We start from the raw sequence: 15,603 nt of genomic DNA, 5'->3' as shown, positions 1-15,603 counted from the left end.
CCGAATTAACGAGCCGCTTGCGGCTCCCAAGCCTCAGTCTGAGCATCACTGATGTGGCTTCACTGGGAGCAGGGCTGTTATCCCCGTGGTGCAGGCAGGGAAACTGAGGCACGGAGCAGCTACCAGATGTGCCCAAGGTCACGCAGGGTGGCTGTGGCAGAGGAAGAACTGGGACCCAGATCGCCCACTAACACCCCAACCACATGGCCACCCTTCCTCTGACTGGCCGCAGGGAGGAAGACAGGGAGGTAACTGACCAGACAGACCCACTGGCTTCTACTAACACAATCGCGGGCGACAAGAAGACAAGGGGGCAGCCTGCCTGCTAACTGCCCTGCTTCTCGGCTTGCCAGAAGCTGCCCCAATGTTGAGCCCCCTGCAGTGGGACATGATGAGGCCCCATCAGTCATGACCTCAGCCCTCAGGACAGGGTTATGGGGATTAGCAGCAGTTTGTCACCTAATAGGATAAAAAAGCTGGAAGGGAAGGAGACACTTAAAGAGATGAGTTTGGGAGCAGGGGGGTAGGAGGCAGCAAGAGGCACAGAGCCCAGCTGTTACCCAGCACCGCGGGGAGCTTATCACTGTGCCCAGATAGTCACCCAGCGCCGCGGGGAGCCGATCGCTGTGCCCAGTTACCCAGCGTCGCGAGGAGCCGATCGCTGTGCCCAGACAGTCACCCAGCATTGTGGGAAGCTGATCGCTGTGCCCGGACGGTCACCCAGCGCCATGGGGAGGTGATCGCTGTGCCCAGTTACCCAGCGCTGTGGGGAGCCAACCCCCATTCACCCCACAGGAAGACACTGCTGATGCCCAGCAGGTCAGTCCCAGCACCGTCCACCCACCCATCTCCAAGTACTTAGCAAAGAGTTAATGAGCCCCCCCACCCCCGACCCACAGGGGCGCTTGCATGTTATACAGCCTGAGGGGCTTGCTCAGGGTAGGGGTGCATCTGGCAGCAGAATCCAGGAGTCCTGATACTCAGCACCCCCACCCCGCTCCAGCCATTAGACCCCACTCCCCTCCCGCAGCTGGGAACGGAACCCACGTGCCCCGACACCCCGTGCCCCCTGCTCTCGAGGCCACCCCCCACTGTAACCTAGCCAACACAGGGCTCGGCCTGCCCCCCGTTCGGCACTCGAACCGTCAGAACCTGCAACTTCAGCATGGCAGCGCCAGGCCCTGGGCGGGAGGGTCCCAAGGCCCTCCCCCGCCGTGGGGTCCACGGCTAGTCACCGCACGGGGCCAGCGAGGGGGAAGCTGTGGCAGTGAAGGCTCCAGGTCCCTTTCAAGGTAAATCGGTGGCATCTCCCTGGGCGCTGCCTGGAAGCAGGAACCTTGGCACCACGAAACCCTGGAATCCCTGTCTCTGGAAACAGCCCAGCCCTCTGCCCCTCCTGCCAGGGACGGCAGAGCACTGTACAAACACTGCCTCGCCCACCCCCACCCCAGAGCAGGGGGGGCTGTGCCCTTCATTTCACCCTTCGGGGAAAAGACACCCAGAGAGCTCCCTGAGGTGAGCCCCAGAAAACCCCAGCACCCTGACTCCCCGATCTCCCTCCTGGAGCTCCAGGGTCCTGCCCCTGATCCCCCGAGCTATACTCCAGGCAACAGGCCTGCTGTGGGGCACAGCTCATCCGGGGCCTGCTGGCTTCTGGGGAACGTTACACACACAGGGAGAGACACCAAGCAGCCAGGCAGAGTCGCTCTCAGCCGCAGCCAGCCCCCGTTCAGTGCTTTAATGTCTCCCTGCGTGCGGCTTGGCTCTTCGATCCGCGGTGGAGAGATGATGTGCTCACTGCTGTCAAAGCCCCCATTAAAAGGTCTCCTGGGGCAGGATTTAGCCTGCCCGGGGCAGCGGGTAGGGGGCAGCCATTAACCTTTCCCCCAGGCCTGGGGAAAAGGGAGTTGAGGGCATGATCCCACGGCACACACCCGCCTTCTGAGCCAGCCACCTGCTCCCATCACTCCCCCTGGGGAAGGGGTGTGAATCGGGCAGGGAAAGGTGAGGGGGGACACCTAGCGGCCACCTGTGTACTGGTGCCAGGAGAGCTGCGGTTGGAACTAGAAGCAGCCAGCTGATTCCCTGGGGTTGGGTCAGTCTGGTGCCTGAGGTATACGGATGGGCCCACGCCCGGCTACCTGCCCTGCCTCGTTAACAGGGCACTTGGCATGGACTGATAGGATGGTCTAATGGTTAGAGCAGGGGGGGGGGCCTGGGTTTCAGGACTCCTGGGTTCTATTTCCCTCTCTGGGAGGAAAGTGGAGTCAAATGGTTAGAATGGAGGCAAGGGCTGAGCATCAGGACTCCTGGGTTCTATCCTCAGCTCTGGGAGGGGAGCGGGGGCTAGGGGATAGAGCAGGGTGAGACCTGGAGCCTAGGCTCCCAGGTTCTGCGAGACTTTGGGGCACGTCCTTTCCCCTCCCCATGCCTCAGTTTCCCACGCTGCCCAGGGGAGGACGACAACCCTGCTGGGGCATGTGCCCACGGCAGTGGCAGGGTTGCCTCGGTGATCGTTCTGCCCCCCCACCCCGCTCACTGGCCAATCAGCAGAGGGGTTAGCGGCGTGGCCGAGCCCACTCGACTGGCTCTTGAGACCCGAGTACCCTCCATCCCCCTGCTTTATCCCATCCCTCCCCCCCCCCCTTTGCATTAAAGTAGCGAGGGCAGCTCCAGCTGGAGCCCTCAGCCTGTGAGCAGGTTAACAGACTGGCCAGCGAGAGGGTCGCCGGCCCCTTGCTGGAGCCTTTGCCCCCCTGCACGTGGTCCTGGTGGGGCTGATCTGCAGGGAGTGCTGAGGGATGGGGTGGGGAGCCCACCGCTATCCCTGGCTGAACAGCTGGGACCGGTGCAGCTAACACACAATCCTGCTTTGGCCCAGCTGGGAGCCAATTCCCCTGCGGGAGGCTGGTCCCAGCTGGGAGACAGAGTCACCTCCCCCGGCTGGGCCCATCTCTGCCGGGAGCCGAGCCCCCTGCCTGGGTCAGTAGGAGCCAGAAGATCTTCCCCGACTGGTGGGAGCCATGCAGAGCCACCACCCTCTACCTGCCTGGACCATGCCCTTTGCCGGACCCCCAGTGGGCGTCCCCTTCCCGCACATACACACCCCGGACTCACGCTGCACCCAGCCCAGCCACTCTGCCCACCGCGAGTGGGAAGCCCGGCTCCAGCCAGCCCCCCTTTCTGGGGAACCCCCCCTTCTCCCTGCTGGTCAGTCCCCCTGCCACCACCACTCCTGTGCGGGAGAGCGGGCACCACCTCAGTCCACTCCCCCGCCACGAGGCCAGATCCACCCCAGGGTCAGCTCTCTGCAACAGGACAGGGTCTCTCGAGAGACCCCCCCGGCCCATTGCTGGGGGAGGGGAGGACCCACCCTCAGAGAGGACTGCGACCCAAAAAAAAGCCCCATGGGAGATCAGGACATGGCGTCCTGACATGGGGTCACCCCATAACTCAGCCCCAGCCCCAGCCCATGGCAACACGCCCTCAGCCCCTGACGCAGCGGGGGGGAGCCCACGACAACCCCACCCCCCAAGCCTTCGCCCGCCGGGAGACACTTCCCATCCTACGTGCTGGGGGGAGCTGTAGCCGGGGCTTTGCCCATCCCTGATCAGAGCCAAAGTTTGGGTCAAAGGCAGCTCAGAGCAGGCCCCCCCCCACCCCCACCGTGGTGACTGTGTCTGATCCTCCATCTCAGCTCCGGCCCGAAGGCTGCCACTCCCGGCTGTGCCGTATTTGGGAGCTTTGGGCTCAGCGGCCTGTCTCCGATTCCCCCGCTTCTGCCACCGGCTGGGCCAGCAGAGCCCGCAAGCAGCCGCGGTCACCTGCAGCTCGGGGAGGGCTCCATCAGTGACGGGAAACCCAGGGGCCTGTGATGTTCAGGGGGAGTTCGAAGCTCACGCCTCTCTCCCCGCCGGCTACTGTTATGGCTTCAGCTGGGCGAATGCCATGGGGTAGCCGGGGTGGGCAGATGCGGCTGGCCAGAGCGCAGCGCTGCAGTGGGCCAGTGTCTCCATCCCAAATGCAGGGGGCTCGGCCAGGGTTCCCTCTAATTTTGTATGTCCATGTGTGGAACGAATTTTGTTAACGAGACCCAATATGGAGGCGACATAGCAAAATTCATGGGATGGGGTGGGGCCAAGGGGTTCGGGAGGGGGCTCAGGGCTGGGGCAGAGGGTTGGGGTTTGGGGGGATCAGGGCTCTGGCTGGGGATGCAGGCTCTGGGGTGGGACTAGGGATGAGGGGTTCGGCAGGGGGCTCAGGGCTGGGGCAGAGGGTTGGGTGCAGGGGTGAGGGCTCTGGCTGGGGGTGCAGGCTCTGGGGTGGGACTAGGGATGAGGGGTTCAGGAGGGGGCTCAGGGCTGGGGCAAAGGGTTGGGGTTTGGGGGGATCAGGGCTCTGACTGGGGATGCAGGCTCTGGGGTGGGGCTAGGGATGAGGGGTTCGGGAGGGGGCTCAGGGCTGGGGCAGAGGGTTGGGTGCAGGGGGTGAGGGCTCTGGCTGGGGGTGCAGGCTCTGGGTTGGGGCTAGGGTTGAGGGGTTCGGGATGCAGGGGGGACTCAGGGCTGGGGCAGAGGGTTAGGGTACGGGGGGGGGTGCGGGTTGTGGGGTGGAGCCAGGGATGAGGGGTTTGGGGGTGCAGGCTGCCCAGAAGCTGCAGTGGGAAGAGAGGACTCCCCCAGCCCTCTCTCGCCACAGCAGCTTGGGGCAGGGGGAGAGGCGCTTTTCCCCAGCTTCGGCAGCTCTGGCGGGGCAGGGCCGAGGGCGGGGCTCCTCTCCCCTGGCCGTGGCAAGTCTGGGGCAGGTCCGTGCTGGGGCCGGTGGAGAGGCTTCTCTCCCCACCGCAGCCCTGAGCCCCTGTGCGAGTCTTAATAGACAGCTGTGCAGCCCTGCAGCTTAGAGGGAATTTAGGCTTAGACCAGCCCTGATCAAACCCAAGGGCTTTCTTTCCCAGGGGCTGTTCAAGAGGGTGGCCTGGACTTTGGCTCCCAGATCATCTTGCCACTTATGCGGCCGGGTGTGCGGCCATCCACCTGTTCACTGACCACGGCGGGCGTGTGGCAGCTCTCCATGCGGGCAAGGCCAGGCCTGCAGCGAGGTGGGCGACTGCACTAGATTGGCCAGTGGTCTGCCCCACTAGGGCTGGGTTTGGGGGGATGCAGGGCTGGCTGGGCCGTTGCTCTGAGCGGTTCTCTTGCGACCTACGGCTGCATGGCTCTCGCGCGGCGACGGCACAGCCAGCCCTGGTCGCTGCTGCGATCTGAGCCCTTAGCCAGGAGCCCAGCTACCCCCAGGGACGTGGGCATGTCTCGCAGGGCTGCCCTGAGCTTGGGGCAGGGCAGGGATGGGTTATCAGCATTTGGCCTCCCGTAGCAGCCCATGGGGCCAGGGCTAACCTGGTGCTACTCTGACACCTGCTGGCCACATGGAGCCACAGCAGCTCTCTGCACGGGTAATAGCTTGAGGGTGTCTTCATTAACCAGCCCTTCAGCTGCACTTCCTCCCCCCAGCTTCCTCAGCCTGATGGAGTGAGCCCTTTTATAGTATCAGAAGGGTCATAATTAGAGTCAGGTGTTCACATTACCTTAATGGCCTCACCTGACTCTTTGCAGGTTAATTGGAGTCAGGTGTTGACTGGAAGGCAGCATAACCACAGCCGTCTGCAGGAGGGGGTCTGCGGGGGGGGGGGGGGGGTATGACGGAGCAATGCAACACTAGCCCAGAGAGACACTGCCCTGGGTGTCACAGAGCCCCAGTAAAACAGGAACAATGAGCGAAGCAGGGAGGAGCATGGAGACAACATGGGCATCTAGCGGGGGAGTGGTGTCTAATGGTTAGAGCAGGGTCTTGCGAACTAGGACTCCAGGGTGCTAGTCCCAGATTCTGGGAGGGGAAGGGGACCTGGTGCTTAGAGCAGGGGGCTGGGAGGCAGGACTCCAGGGTTCCATGGGCAGTCAGGGATGGGGAGGACTGTCGGAGTTGCTCCTGTAACCCAGCTGAAAAGGAGAAGTCCCCTCTTGCAAAACACTTCCCCTGGCGGATAACCAAAATAGACAGACATTGGCTAACCTGGACGGGTGGAAAGAACAAGTGACAGCCTCTCTAACGCCTCGGCAGTTCCTGGTGAAGGTGACCGCCAAGTAATGACAGGTTCCTATTGGATCAGTGGCTAAATGACCCTCGTTAGCTCTCCCACTGATTGGGCTACATGGGGCATATGGCACTGCGGATCTGGCCCGTGTGTATGTCCTGCTTCGTCAGTTACCCAGAGCCCTGGGTTCGATTGTTCTCTACCATGTGTCTTCTAGAGCTTTGTCCAGCCTCAAGCAATGGACAATTCCCTGCCTTCCCCCTGGAGGGCGGGGGGGTTGGTCCAGGCCCCTCGCTGCTCGGCGAAGCTGGGCATTCTCCTCTAAGAAGGCTTTGTTTCCCTTCAGCCTGCAGTAACACCAGCCTCTGCTGCAATCCTATGGCTGGCTGAAGCGATGCCCACCTCTTGCACATGGGCTAGGGTTAGAGAGAAAGTAAGAATGGCCAACACTGGGTCAGCCCTATGGCCCACCTAGCCTGGGATCCTGTCTCTGATGCTGGCCAAGTGCCGGATGCTTCCCAGGGAATGAACAGAACAGCACAATTATTGAGAGATCCATCCCCTGTTGTCCTGTCCAAGCTTCTGTCAGAGGCTTAGGGACACTCAGAGCCTTGGGTTGCGTCCCTGACCATCTTGGCTAATAGACCTATACTCAATAGAATCATAGAATATCAGGGTTGGAAGGGACCTCAGGAGGTCATCTTGTCCAATCCCCTTGTCAAAGCAGGACCAATCCCCAACTAAATCACAACTCCATGAACTTATCTAATTCTTTTTTGAACCCGGTTATACTTTTGGCCTTCACAACATCCCCTGGCAAGGAGTTCCCCAAGTTGACTGTGCATTGTGTGAAGAAGTACTTCCTTATGTTTGTTTTCAACCTGCTGCCTGTTAATTTCATTGGGTGAGCCTTGGTTCGTGTATTATGTGAAGGGATAAATAACACGTCCCTAGTCACTTTCTCCGCACCGGTCATGATTTTATAGACCTAGCTCACATCCCCCCATAGTCGTCTCTTTTCTAAGATGAACAATCCCTGTCTTTTTAATCTCCCCTCATACAGAAGCTGTTCCATCTCCCTAATCATTTTTGTTGCCCTTCTCTGCAATTTTTCCAATTCTAATATATCTTTTCTGCGATGGGGTGACTGGAACGGCACACAGCATTCACGGTGTGGGCGTAGCCTGGATTTATAGAGTGGCATTATGATATTATCTGTCCTATTATCTATCCCTTTCCTAATGGTTCCTAACATTCAGTTCACTTTTCGGACTGCCGATGCACATTGAGCGGATATTTTCAGGGAACTATCCAAGATCTCTTTCTTGCGTGGTAACAGCTAACTTAGGCACCATCAGTGTGTATGTCGAGTTGGGATTCTGTTTTCCAATGTGCATTATTTGCATTTATCAATATGGAATTTCATCTGCCATTTTGTTGCCCAGTTTTGTGAGATCCCTTTGTAAGTCTTCACAGTCAGCTATGGACGTTACTATCTTGAGTAATTTTATATCATCTGTAAATTTTGCCACCTCACTGGTTACCCCTTTTTCCAGATCATTTATGAAGATATTGAATAAGACTGGTCCCAGTACAGATCCCTGGAGGACACCACTATTTACCTCTCTGCATTCTGAAAACTGACCATTTATTCCTACCCTTTGTTTCCTATCTTCTAACCTGTAGGCTGTTACTGATCCATGAGAGGACCTTCCCTCTTATCCCATGGCTGCTTACTTTGCTTAAGAGCCTTTGGTGAGGGAGCTTGTCAAAAGCTTTCCGAAAGTCCAGGTACACTATCTCCACTGGATCACCACTGTCCACGTGTTCGCTGACACCATCAAAAAATTCTGATAGATTGGTGAGCATGATTTCCCTTTACAAAAGCCACGTTGACTCTTCCCCAACCTGTCTTATCCATGTGTCTGATCAGTCTATTCTTTATTACAGTTTCAACCAATTTGCCCAATACTGAAGTTAGGTTTACCAGCCTGTATTTGCCAGGATCACCTCTGGAGCCCTTTGTAAAAATCGGCATCACATTAGCGATCCTTCAGCCATCTGGCACAGAGGCTGATTTAAGCGATAGGATACATACCACAGTTAGGAATTCTGCAATGTCATACGTGAGTTCCTTCAGAAGTCTTGGGTGTTACCATCTGGTCCTGGTGACTTATTACTGTTCAATTTATCGATTCGTTCCAAAACCTCCTCTACTGACACCTCAGTCTGGGACAGATCTGTCATCTAAAAAGAATGGCTCAGGTGAGGGAATCTCCCTCACATCCTCTGCCGTGAAGACCGATGCAAAGAATTAATTTCGCTTCTCTGCACTGGCCTTTTCTTCCTTGAGTGCTCCTTTGGCACCTCGATCGTCCAGCGGCCCCACTGCTTGGTTGGCCGGCTTCCTGTTTCTGAGATACTTAAACAAAAATTGATGTTAGTGTTTGTGTCCTCAGCTAGAAGGTCTTCAGAGTCTTTCTTGGCCTGCCTTATTGGACTGTCGCACTTGACTTGCCAGAGTTTTGGCTGCTTTCTAGTTTCCTCACTAGGATCTGACTTCCATTTTTAAAGGGTGCCTTTATGCCTCCAACCAGCTCATTTCCTCTGCTGTTTAGCCATGGTGGCATTTTTGTCTGTCTGGTTTGTCTAGACGGTCAGTTCTCTAGGGCAGGGCCTGTCTCTCATGCAGTGTCTGTGCAGCACCCCGGCGTGATGGGGCCCCGATTTCAGTTGGGGCCTCCAGATCCCACTGTCATAGAAGTTAATAATAAACAGAGCAGAGACCGGGCAGTCAGGACTCCTGAATCATCCCTGACCCCTCTCTGTGACTAGTTCATAGCCCTGCCCCACGGCCCAGTGGTGAAGGGGGGCCGAGGGCTCTGAGGTCCCTCCACATGAGATGCAGAAGTGCTGAGTTCTGTTCTTAGCCTCTTGCCCATCTCCAGAGGAACCATAAGTTTCTCTTCCTGCTTTGAGGCTCAAAGGCAGCTGCCTGCTCCCTGCCAGCAGGGGTGGGCAGCCAGCGAGCTGAACAAGGCAAAGAAACGGTTAAACCTCTCCAGCCAATCGCCTCCTCAGGCCACTGACTGGGGCACTGACCCACAGCATCCCCCCAGGATAGCCTGAACGCCCTTTGGGCTGCCTTTGCACAGCATGGTCCCATGGCAGTGCCAGGGGCAGGGCTCTTCCCTCAGCTGTGGAGGGCGCTGGCCCGGCAGAGACTAGAAAACTCTTTCCCCCTTCCCCAGATGCCTTCGAACGTAGCCACAGCGACCACGGCCCAGACTGTCGATGGCCCTCCCTGGCTCAGTGTGTGAAACCGAGTCTGCGTGGATGGGAGTATGTGCGGAAGTGGGGGCCTGGGTGCTTATGCACATGATGATGCGGATGTAACAATCCCTAGCTCCTAGATAGCACAGTTCCCTAGTAGATCTCAAAGTGCTTCCCACTCTTGCATGTATGTAGCCTCAAAACACTGCCATGGACAGATGGGGAAACTGAGGCACAGAGTGACTCCATGGCCTGCCTCTGTTCCATTTGGGGGGGAGGGACAGCTCAGTGGTTTGAGTATTGGCCTGCTAAACCCAGGGTTGTGAGTTCAATCCTTGAGGGGGCCATTTAGGGATCTGGGGCAAACATCGGGGACTGGTGTTTGGGCAAACATCGGGGACTGCTTTGAGCAGGGGGTTGGACTAGATGACCTCCTGACGTCCCTTCCAACTCTGATATTCTATGATTCATTGCCTTGGTTTCCACTCCTCACAAACATCCCTCCTGCCAGCTGGCCAGAGATGGCACTGGTGTGTGAACACAAGAAAGCTCCCGCTAACCTGCTCCATGACAACCTTCTTCACCCACCTGGAGTCCCACCAACCATTCTGGGTGGCTGGAGAAGCTCTCCTTTCACCCAGCTTCCATGCAGAAGACACCTGGCGGATGCAGCAGGCTGGCTCTGATGTAAAGAACAAGCACCTCTCAGATGATCCTGTGACGCTATGCCCCATATTCTTCATAGTAATGTTATTGTGATATGAGTATGGCATAATTCTGGTGTGTTTTGTGCAAGATAAGGCATGTAAAGATATCACTGAAAAGTAGATGCTTGGAAACACCTAAGGAACAAGGACTGAACTGGCAGGAAGGGCTGGACCCAGGTTAGAGGGATTTCTAGCCTGTGAAAGGAATACCTGGGGTTTTAAGCTACAAGCAAGTGCAGCTTGCCCTTTAAGAGCCTGCAGCAGGTTTAAATCATCATTTAGGGTGAGAATTTGCTACTCATATCCAATCTCTTTAGCCTATTGAGCTTAGATTGCTTTTTTGTTTATTTGCTAGGTAACCTGCTTTGATGGTTTGCTGTCCCTTATAATCATTTAAAATCTGCCTTTTGTAGTTCATAATTTTGTTTTTGCTTTATCACAAACCAGTTATAACTTGGGGTAAAAAGCGGTTGTATATTTCCTCTCCACATTGAGGGAGGGGGCGAATTTCATGAGCTTACACTGTACAGTGTGTGTAGGTGTGTGTGTGTGTGTTTGGGGCTGCGGCTCTGGGTCTGTTTGTGTGACTGCACAGGCGTGCGTGTATGTTCACGTGTGCACGCATGTGACAGTGTAGGCCAGGCTCACTGATGTCAGTGGAGCTGAGACAATCTACACCCGCTGGAGCTTTGGCCCCTTAAGTGTGTGAGTGAGGGTAGACACTTGTGCGTGCGCATGTGTCATGTGTATATTGAGATGGGTGTGGGTGAGTGGGTACATGTGTGGGGGGTTGTATGCGTGTGTACACGTGGGAAGGGTGAGTTCACATGTGTTTGGGGGTTTGTTATTGGTGTGTTCATGTGCACTTATGCTTTGGGGTGAATCCATCTGAGTGGGGGTGTGCATGTACAAATGTGGGGGGGGGTGAGAGTCCATGTGTGTTGGGAGTGATTGTGAAGGTAGGTGCATAGGCACACAGGTTTAGTGTGCATGTGTCTGTACACACATGTGTAGCGTGTGCATATGCCCACATGTGTATGCAGAGGTGGGCATATGCACATGTGTGTCGGTGTGTGGGGATGCGTGTGCATATGTACACATGTGGAGGTGATTGTGTATTCACATGGGGGTGTGGATATGCACGTGGGGGGGTGTGCCTAGGTACATGTGAAGGGTGAGTGTGGATGCACCACAGGGTGTTTGCATATGCACATGGGGGTTGAGTGTGTACGTGCAAGGCCGAGTGTGAACATGTGCACTCCTTTGCCTTGCCTCCTTCCCGTCTCTCTCTCGCCGTTTGCCATCAGAGCAGGAGGCTGCTCCAGGCTGGGCTGCGAGTCCTGTCCTGCAGGGGCGCAAGTGAGGCCCCCCCGGTGTCTGGCTTCGGCTCCCTGGGCTTTGTCTGGCTCCCTGGCCCCGCTGGGCTCGGTGCAGTGAAGATGCAGTTGTTTTTTCCTGCATACCCCTGACTTCTGCCCATCCAGAGGCGAACGAGCATCCCGGCGGAGGGAGGAAAAATAACCAACACCTGGCCGGCCTGCAGCCTGGACGACTGACCCCGAGTGACCCAGCGCTGGCCCATGTGCCAGACAGCTGGCTGCAGACGGCCTCTTGGCAGAGAGGTCAAAGCCTGGTGGAGGCTCAGATCCCCTCTCGCCCTGCAGGGGGCGGTGTGCATGGTGGGGGCAGCTGGCCTTGCCTCTGCCCAGGCTCCACCTGCTCTCTGGGGAGCACCTGGGCCTGTCCTTCCGGCCCCTCCCATAGCGGGACATGGAGACCCAAAAACCCCAGGATGGGACCTGGGTGGGGCAGGGGGGTGGGTAGCTCAAGGTGCTCAGCAGCCCCTGTCCTTGGTGCTGAAATAGCTGGCCAGTGATACCCCATTGGCTACTGGGCTTGGGCTGTAGGCAACCAGTGGCCACCAGCCATCACCTGCGACTTGCCCCGGCACCTCAGCCAGAGGGCTGGTATTAACGATGAGTTGGATCAGTGCAGGGGGCGGAGGAAGCCGCATGGTGCCAGATTGGGGCAGATTCAGCCCATGCCCCCTCTCCCCCAGACAGGAAATTCATTCCCGCAGCAAACATGAACGGAGTAGTCATGGTGACTGCCCCGTTGCCTGTCTCTAGCACACTCAGGATCACAAAGCATATCAGAGAGTTCAGTTCAGCCTCACAATTCCCCTGGCAGCAGGGGGTTAGCACATTGTACAGAGGGGGAAACTGAGGCACAACAAACAGCAGGAAATGGCTCCCCTAAGGTCACACCATGAATGAATTGAGAATTGGACCAGGAGTCCCGACTCCACCATTAGCCCCACTCCGTCTGAGCACTGGGAGGAGAACCCAGGAGTCCTGCTTCCCAGCCTCCCTCCTCTCCCCACCAGGCTCCTCTCTGCTGCCGGAGCAGAGAATAAAACCCAGGAATGCTGACTACTAGCCCCCTACTCTCCTCCGAGAGCTAGGGATAGAACCCAGGAGTCCTGATTCGCTGCCCTGTCTGATCTAACCACTAGACCCCACTCCCTTTCCCGATCTGGGGATAGAACCTAGGAGTCTTGAGTCTTGACCCATCTGCTCTAACCACTAAACCACACTCCCCTCCCAGAGCCAGGGCTGGAACCCAGGCGTCCTGAAGCCCAGGGTTGTGCCTTAATGACAAGGCCCAGACAAATGCCTTGAACCTGCACAGATATAACTTCCCTGGGGCTTAAGCCCTTTAGCTGCTCCTTTGTGCTAGTCCTGGTGCCAAGGTGTCGCTCGACATGGCCCAGACAGGCTGGCATTTGCAGCCTTGGGGTGAGGGTGGCATGGAAACCTGGCAGCAAGAGCAGAAAGCAGGCTGGCCTCAGGTTTCATCCCAATCAGCCGGTGATGCACCAATTCTAGCTAGTCCTTGACCCTCAGCCAGTGGGGTAGCACAGGGATGGGTAGATGCCATCCTGGTTGGCAGATATGCACCACATGCCACCAAAGCAGGACCCACTGCGGCCTCTTCCAATGGCCCTTCTCGAAGGCTGTGGGTCTCAATTTTTTCCACACTGGAATGCTCTTTTCCTGACCACCCCGCCGCCACCCCACCCCACCCCACCCCCCGTCTATTCAGCAGCGGGTTATGGCTCCCCAAAGCCTGCTGAGAGGTGCAACTCCTGCCCCCTGGCAAGCAGCCCTGCCTTAGCGCTCCAGTGCCAGGCTGTCTGCAGACTCAGGCAGGCATGGCTTGGCATTTTCGGGGTTAGCTCACAACGGTTGGGGGTAGGGACACAAGGGAGGGCGCTCGCCACCCTGTTTGGATGGCCGTGGTGGGTCGTGACCCCCAGGCTGAGAGGGGCGGGCGGGAGACAGCAACAGACAGCACGGCATCCCCCCGGGATTGCCCCAGCTGCAGCCGAATCCCCTGGCTCAGGACGCGGGGGCCAAAGCACTCAGCAGATCCTTCCTTGTGAGACGCCATCACATGAGACAGGAAGCTGGCAGGAAACCGCGCCGTTGCCTGGGGAACCATTCATCCTTTACTCAGGCCAAGCTCTGTTTTTCTTAATGAATGAGAAGATGCTGAGGGAGGAGGAGCCGTGGGGGGGCGGGAGGGGTTAGTGCCCAGAGTATGGCTGGATCTCACTGCCCAACTGAAACCGGGTACATTCTCCATCCAGATGGGACAACCCCTCAGCCCCTGCGCAGCTCTGGGTGCTTCTGGATCTCCCTAAAGTTGGAGACACCCCATTAGGCCCCATCGAAAGGACAGTCGCATCTTGAGATACCAACCAAGATGAGGACCCCCATTGTGCCAGCCACGGCACAGATCCTGACCCAGATGCCAGGCGCTGCACAGACCACAACAGAGATCAGGGCCCCATGGTGCCAGGCGCTGCACAGACCCTGACTGAGATCAGGGCCCCGTTGTGCCAGGCGCTGCACAGACCCTGACCGAGATCAGGGTCCCGTGGTGCCGGGCGCTGCACAGACCCCGACCAAGATCAGGGCCCCGTGGTGCCGGGCGCTGCACAGACCCCGACCGAGATCAGGGCCCTGTTGTGCCAGGCGCTGCACAGACCCTGACCGAGATCAGGGCCCCGTGGTGCCGGGCGCTGCACAGACCCCGACCAAGATCAGGGCCCCGTTGTGCCAGGCGCTGCACAGACCCCGACCAAGAGCAGGGCCCCGTGGTGCCGGGCGCTGCACAGACCCCGACCGAGATCAGGGCCCCGTTGTGCCAGGCGCTGCACAGACCCCGACCAAGAGCAGGGCCCCGTGGTGCCAGGCGCTGCACAGACCCTGACCGAGATCAGGGCCCCGTTGAGCCAGGCGCTGCACAGACCCCGACCGAGATCAGGGCCCCGTTGTGCCAGGCGCTGCACAGACCCCGACCGAGATCAGGGCCTATTTTCTGGGCACTGCTGAGACTCAGAGTGAGAGCCAGCTCCTGGCCAGAAGAGCTCCCACTCGAGGCAGACACAGCGTGGGAGAAAGGCAGAATGATTATTTTCCCCATTTTACAGATGGGGGAAACTGAGGCCCAGAGGATTCAAGGATGGGAGAGCCGAGCTGCCAAACCTCAGTGGGATCTGGGGTCATCTAGCTCAGTCAGGCTCCTTCACAGACCCCAGTGTCGAGGTGCTGCCCCGGGGAGCTGGCAGGCGGAGCAGCCCCAGAACCACACCTAACCTGGGAGGAAGTGCAAGAGGAAGAGCGGGGCTGGCCTTTCACGGCATGAGCGCTCCGAAGAGGAAGTAGCGGAGGTAGGGGGACAGATGGCAGATAAAGGAAGAGGCTTCAAATGCACAAGCTAGGCAGAAAGTGTTGCTTTGGGGTTTTTTTTTGCTGACTTGCAGATCAAGGGCTGGGGCTCTAAGTAGCACGGCGCCACCCCACTCCTCCACCCCACTTGTCCTCCGGCCTCCCCAGGTGCCTGCATGGGACAGGACTGGGTCCTGCCACTCTGAATCCTGCTCCCTGCAAAGGAATAATCACATCCCCTCAGCATCCATGGATCCCAAAGCACTTTCCAAGGCAGGGTAGGCTCAAACAGGGCTGTTTTACAGATGGGGAAACTGAGGCACGGAGAGGCAAAGTGACCTGCTTCAGCCACCCAGTGGCAAAGCCAGGAATAGAAGCCAGGGTCTCCGCAATCCCAGCCCAGTGCTCAAACCACCCTGCCTGCCCCGATGAGCAATTGTTTCCCCAGTACCACTTTTATTTTCATGGGGAAGTCAATTGGGCAGGGGGGGGGATGAAAGAGTTTGTAGATTGCAGTTATTATGGGAGGGGCCCGGGGTGCCAGGTGCTGCACACACGCACAAGGGCAAGATAACCCTGGCCCCGAAGAGCTCCCAGAGCGAACTGACCAGAACCCCAGCCCAGCGCTCTACCCACTCGCCCAGCCTCTGCGGTTCAGCCAGCAGAATGTATTTCAGCCCCGCTCTGTTTAGGGCCTGGTGCAGGGCCCCCCGAGATCAACAGGCAAACTCCCATTGTCTCCGGTGGGCCTTGGAGCCCTGGAGTGGAAGGGCCAGACGGGACCGCTGTGATCATC

Source organism: Chelonia mydas, chromosome 24 (genome assembly GCF_015237465.2).
Source record: "Chelonia mydas isolate rCheMyd1 chromosome 24, rCheMyd1.pri.v2, whole genome shotgun sequence".
Classification (NCBI taxonomy): Eukaryota; Metazoa; Chordata; order Testudines; family Cheloniidae; genus Chelonia; species Chelonia mydas.
The sequence above is the reverse complement of the archived record's forward strand: the minus strand, read 5'-3'. Positions refer to the sequence as shown.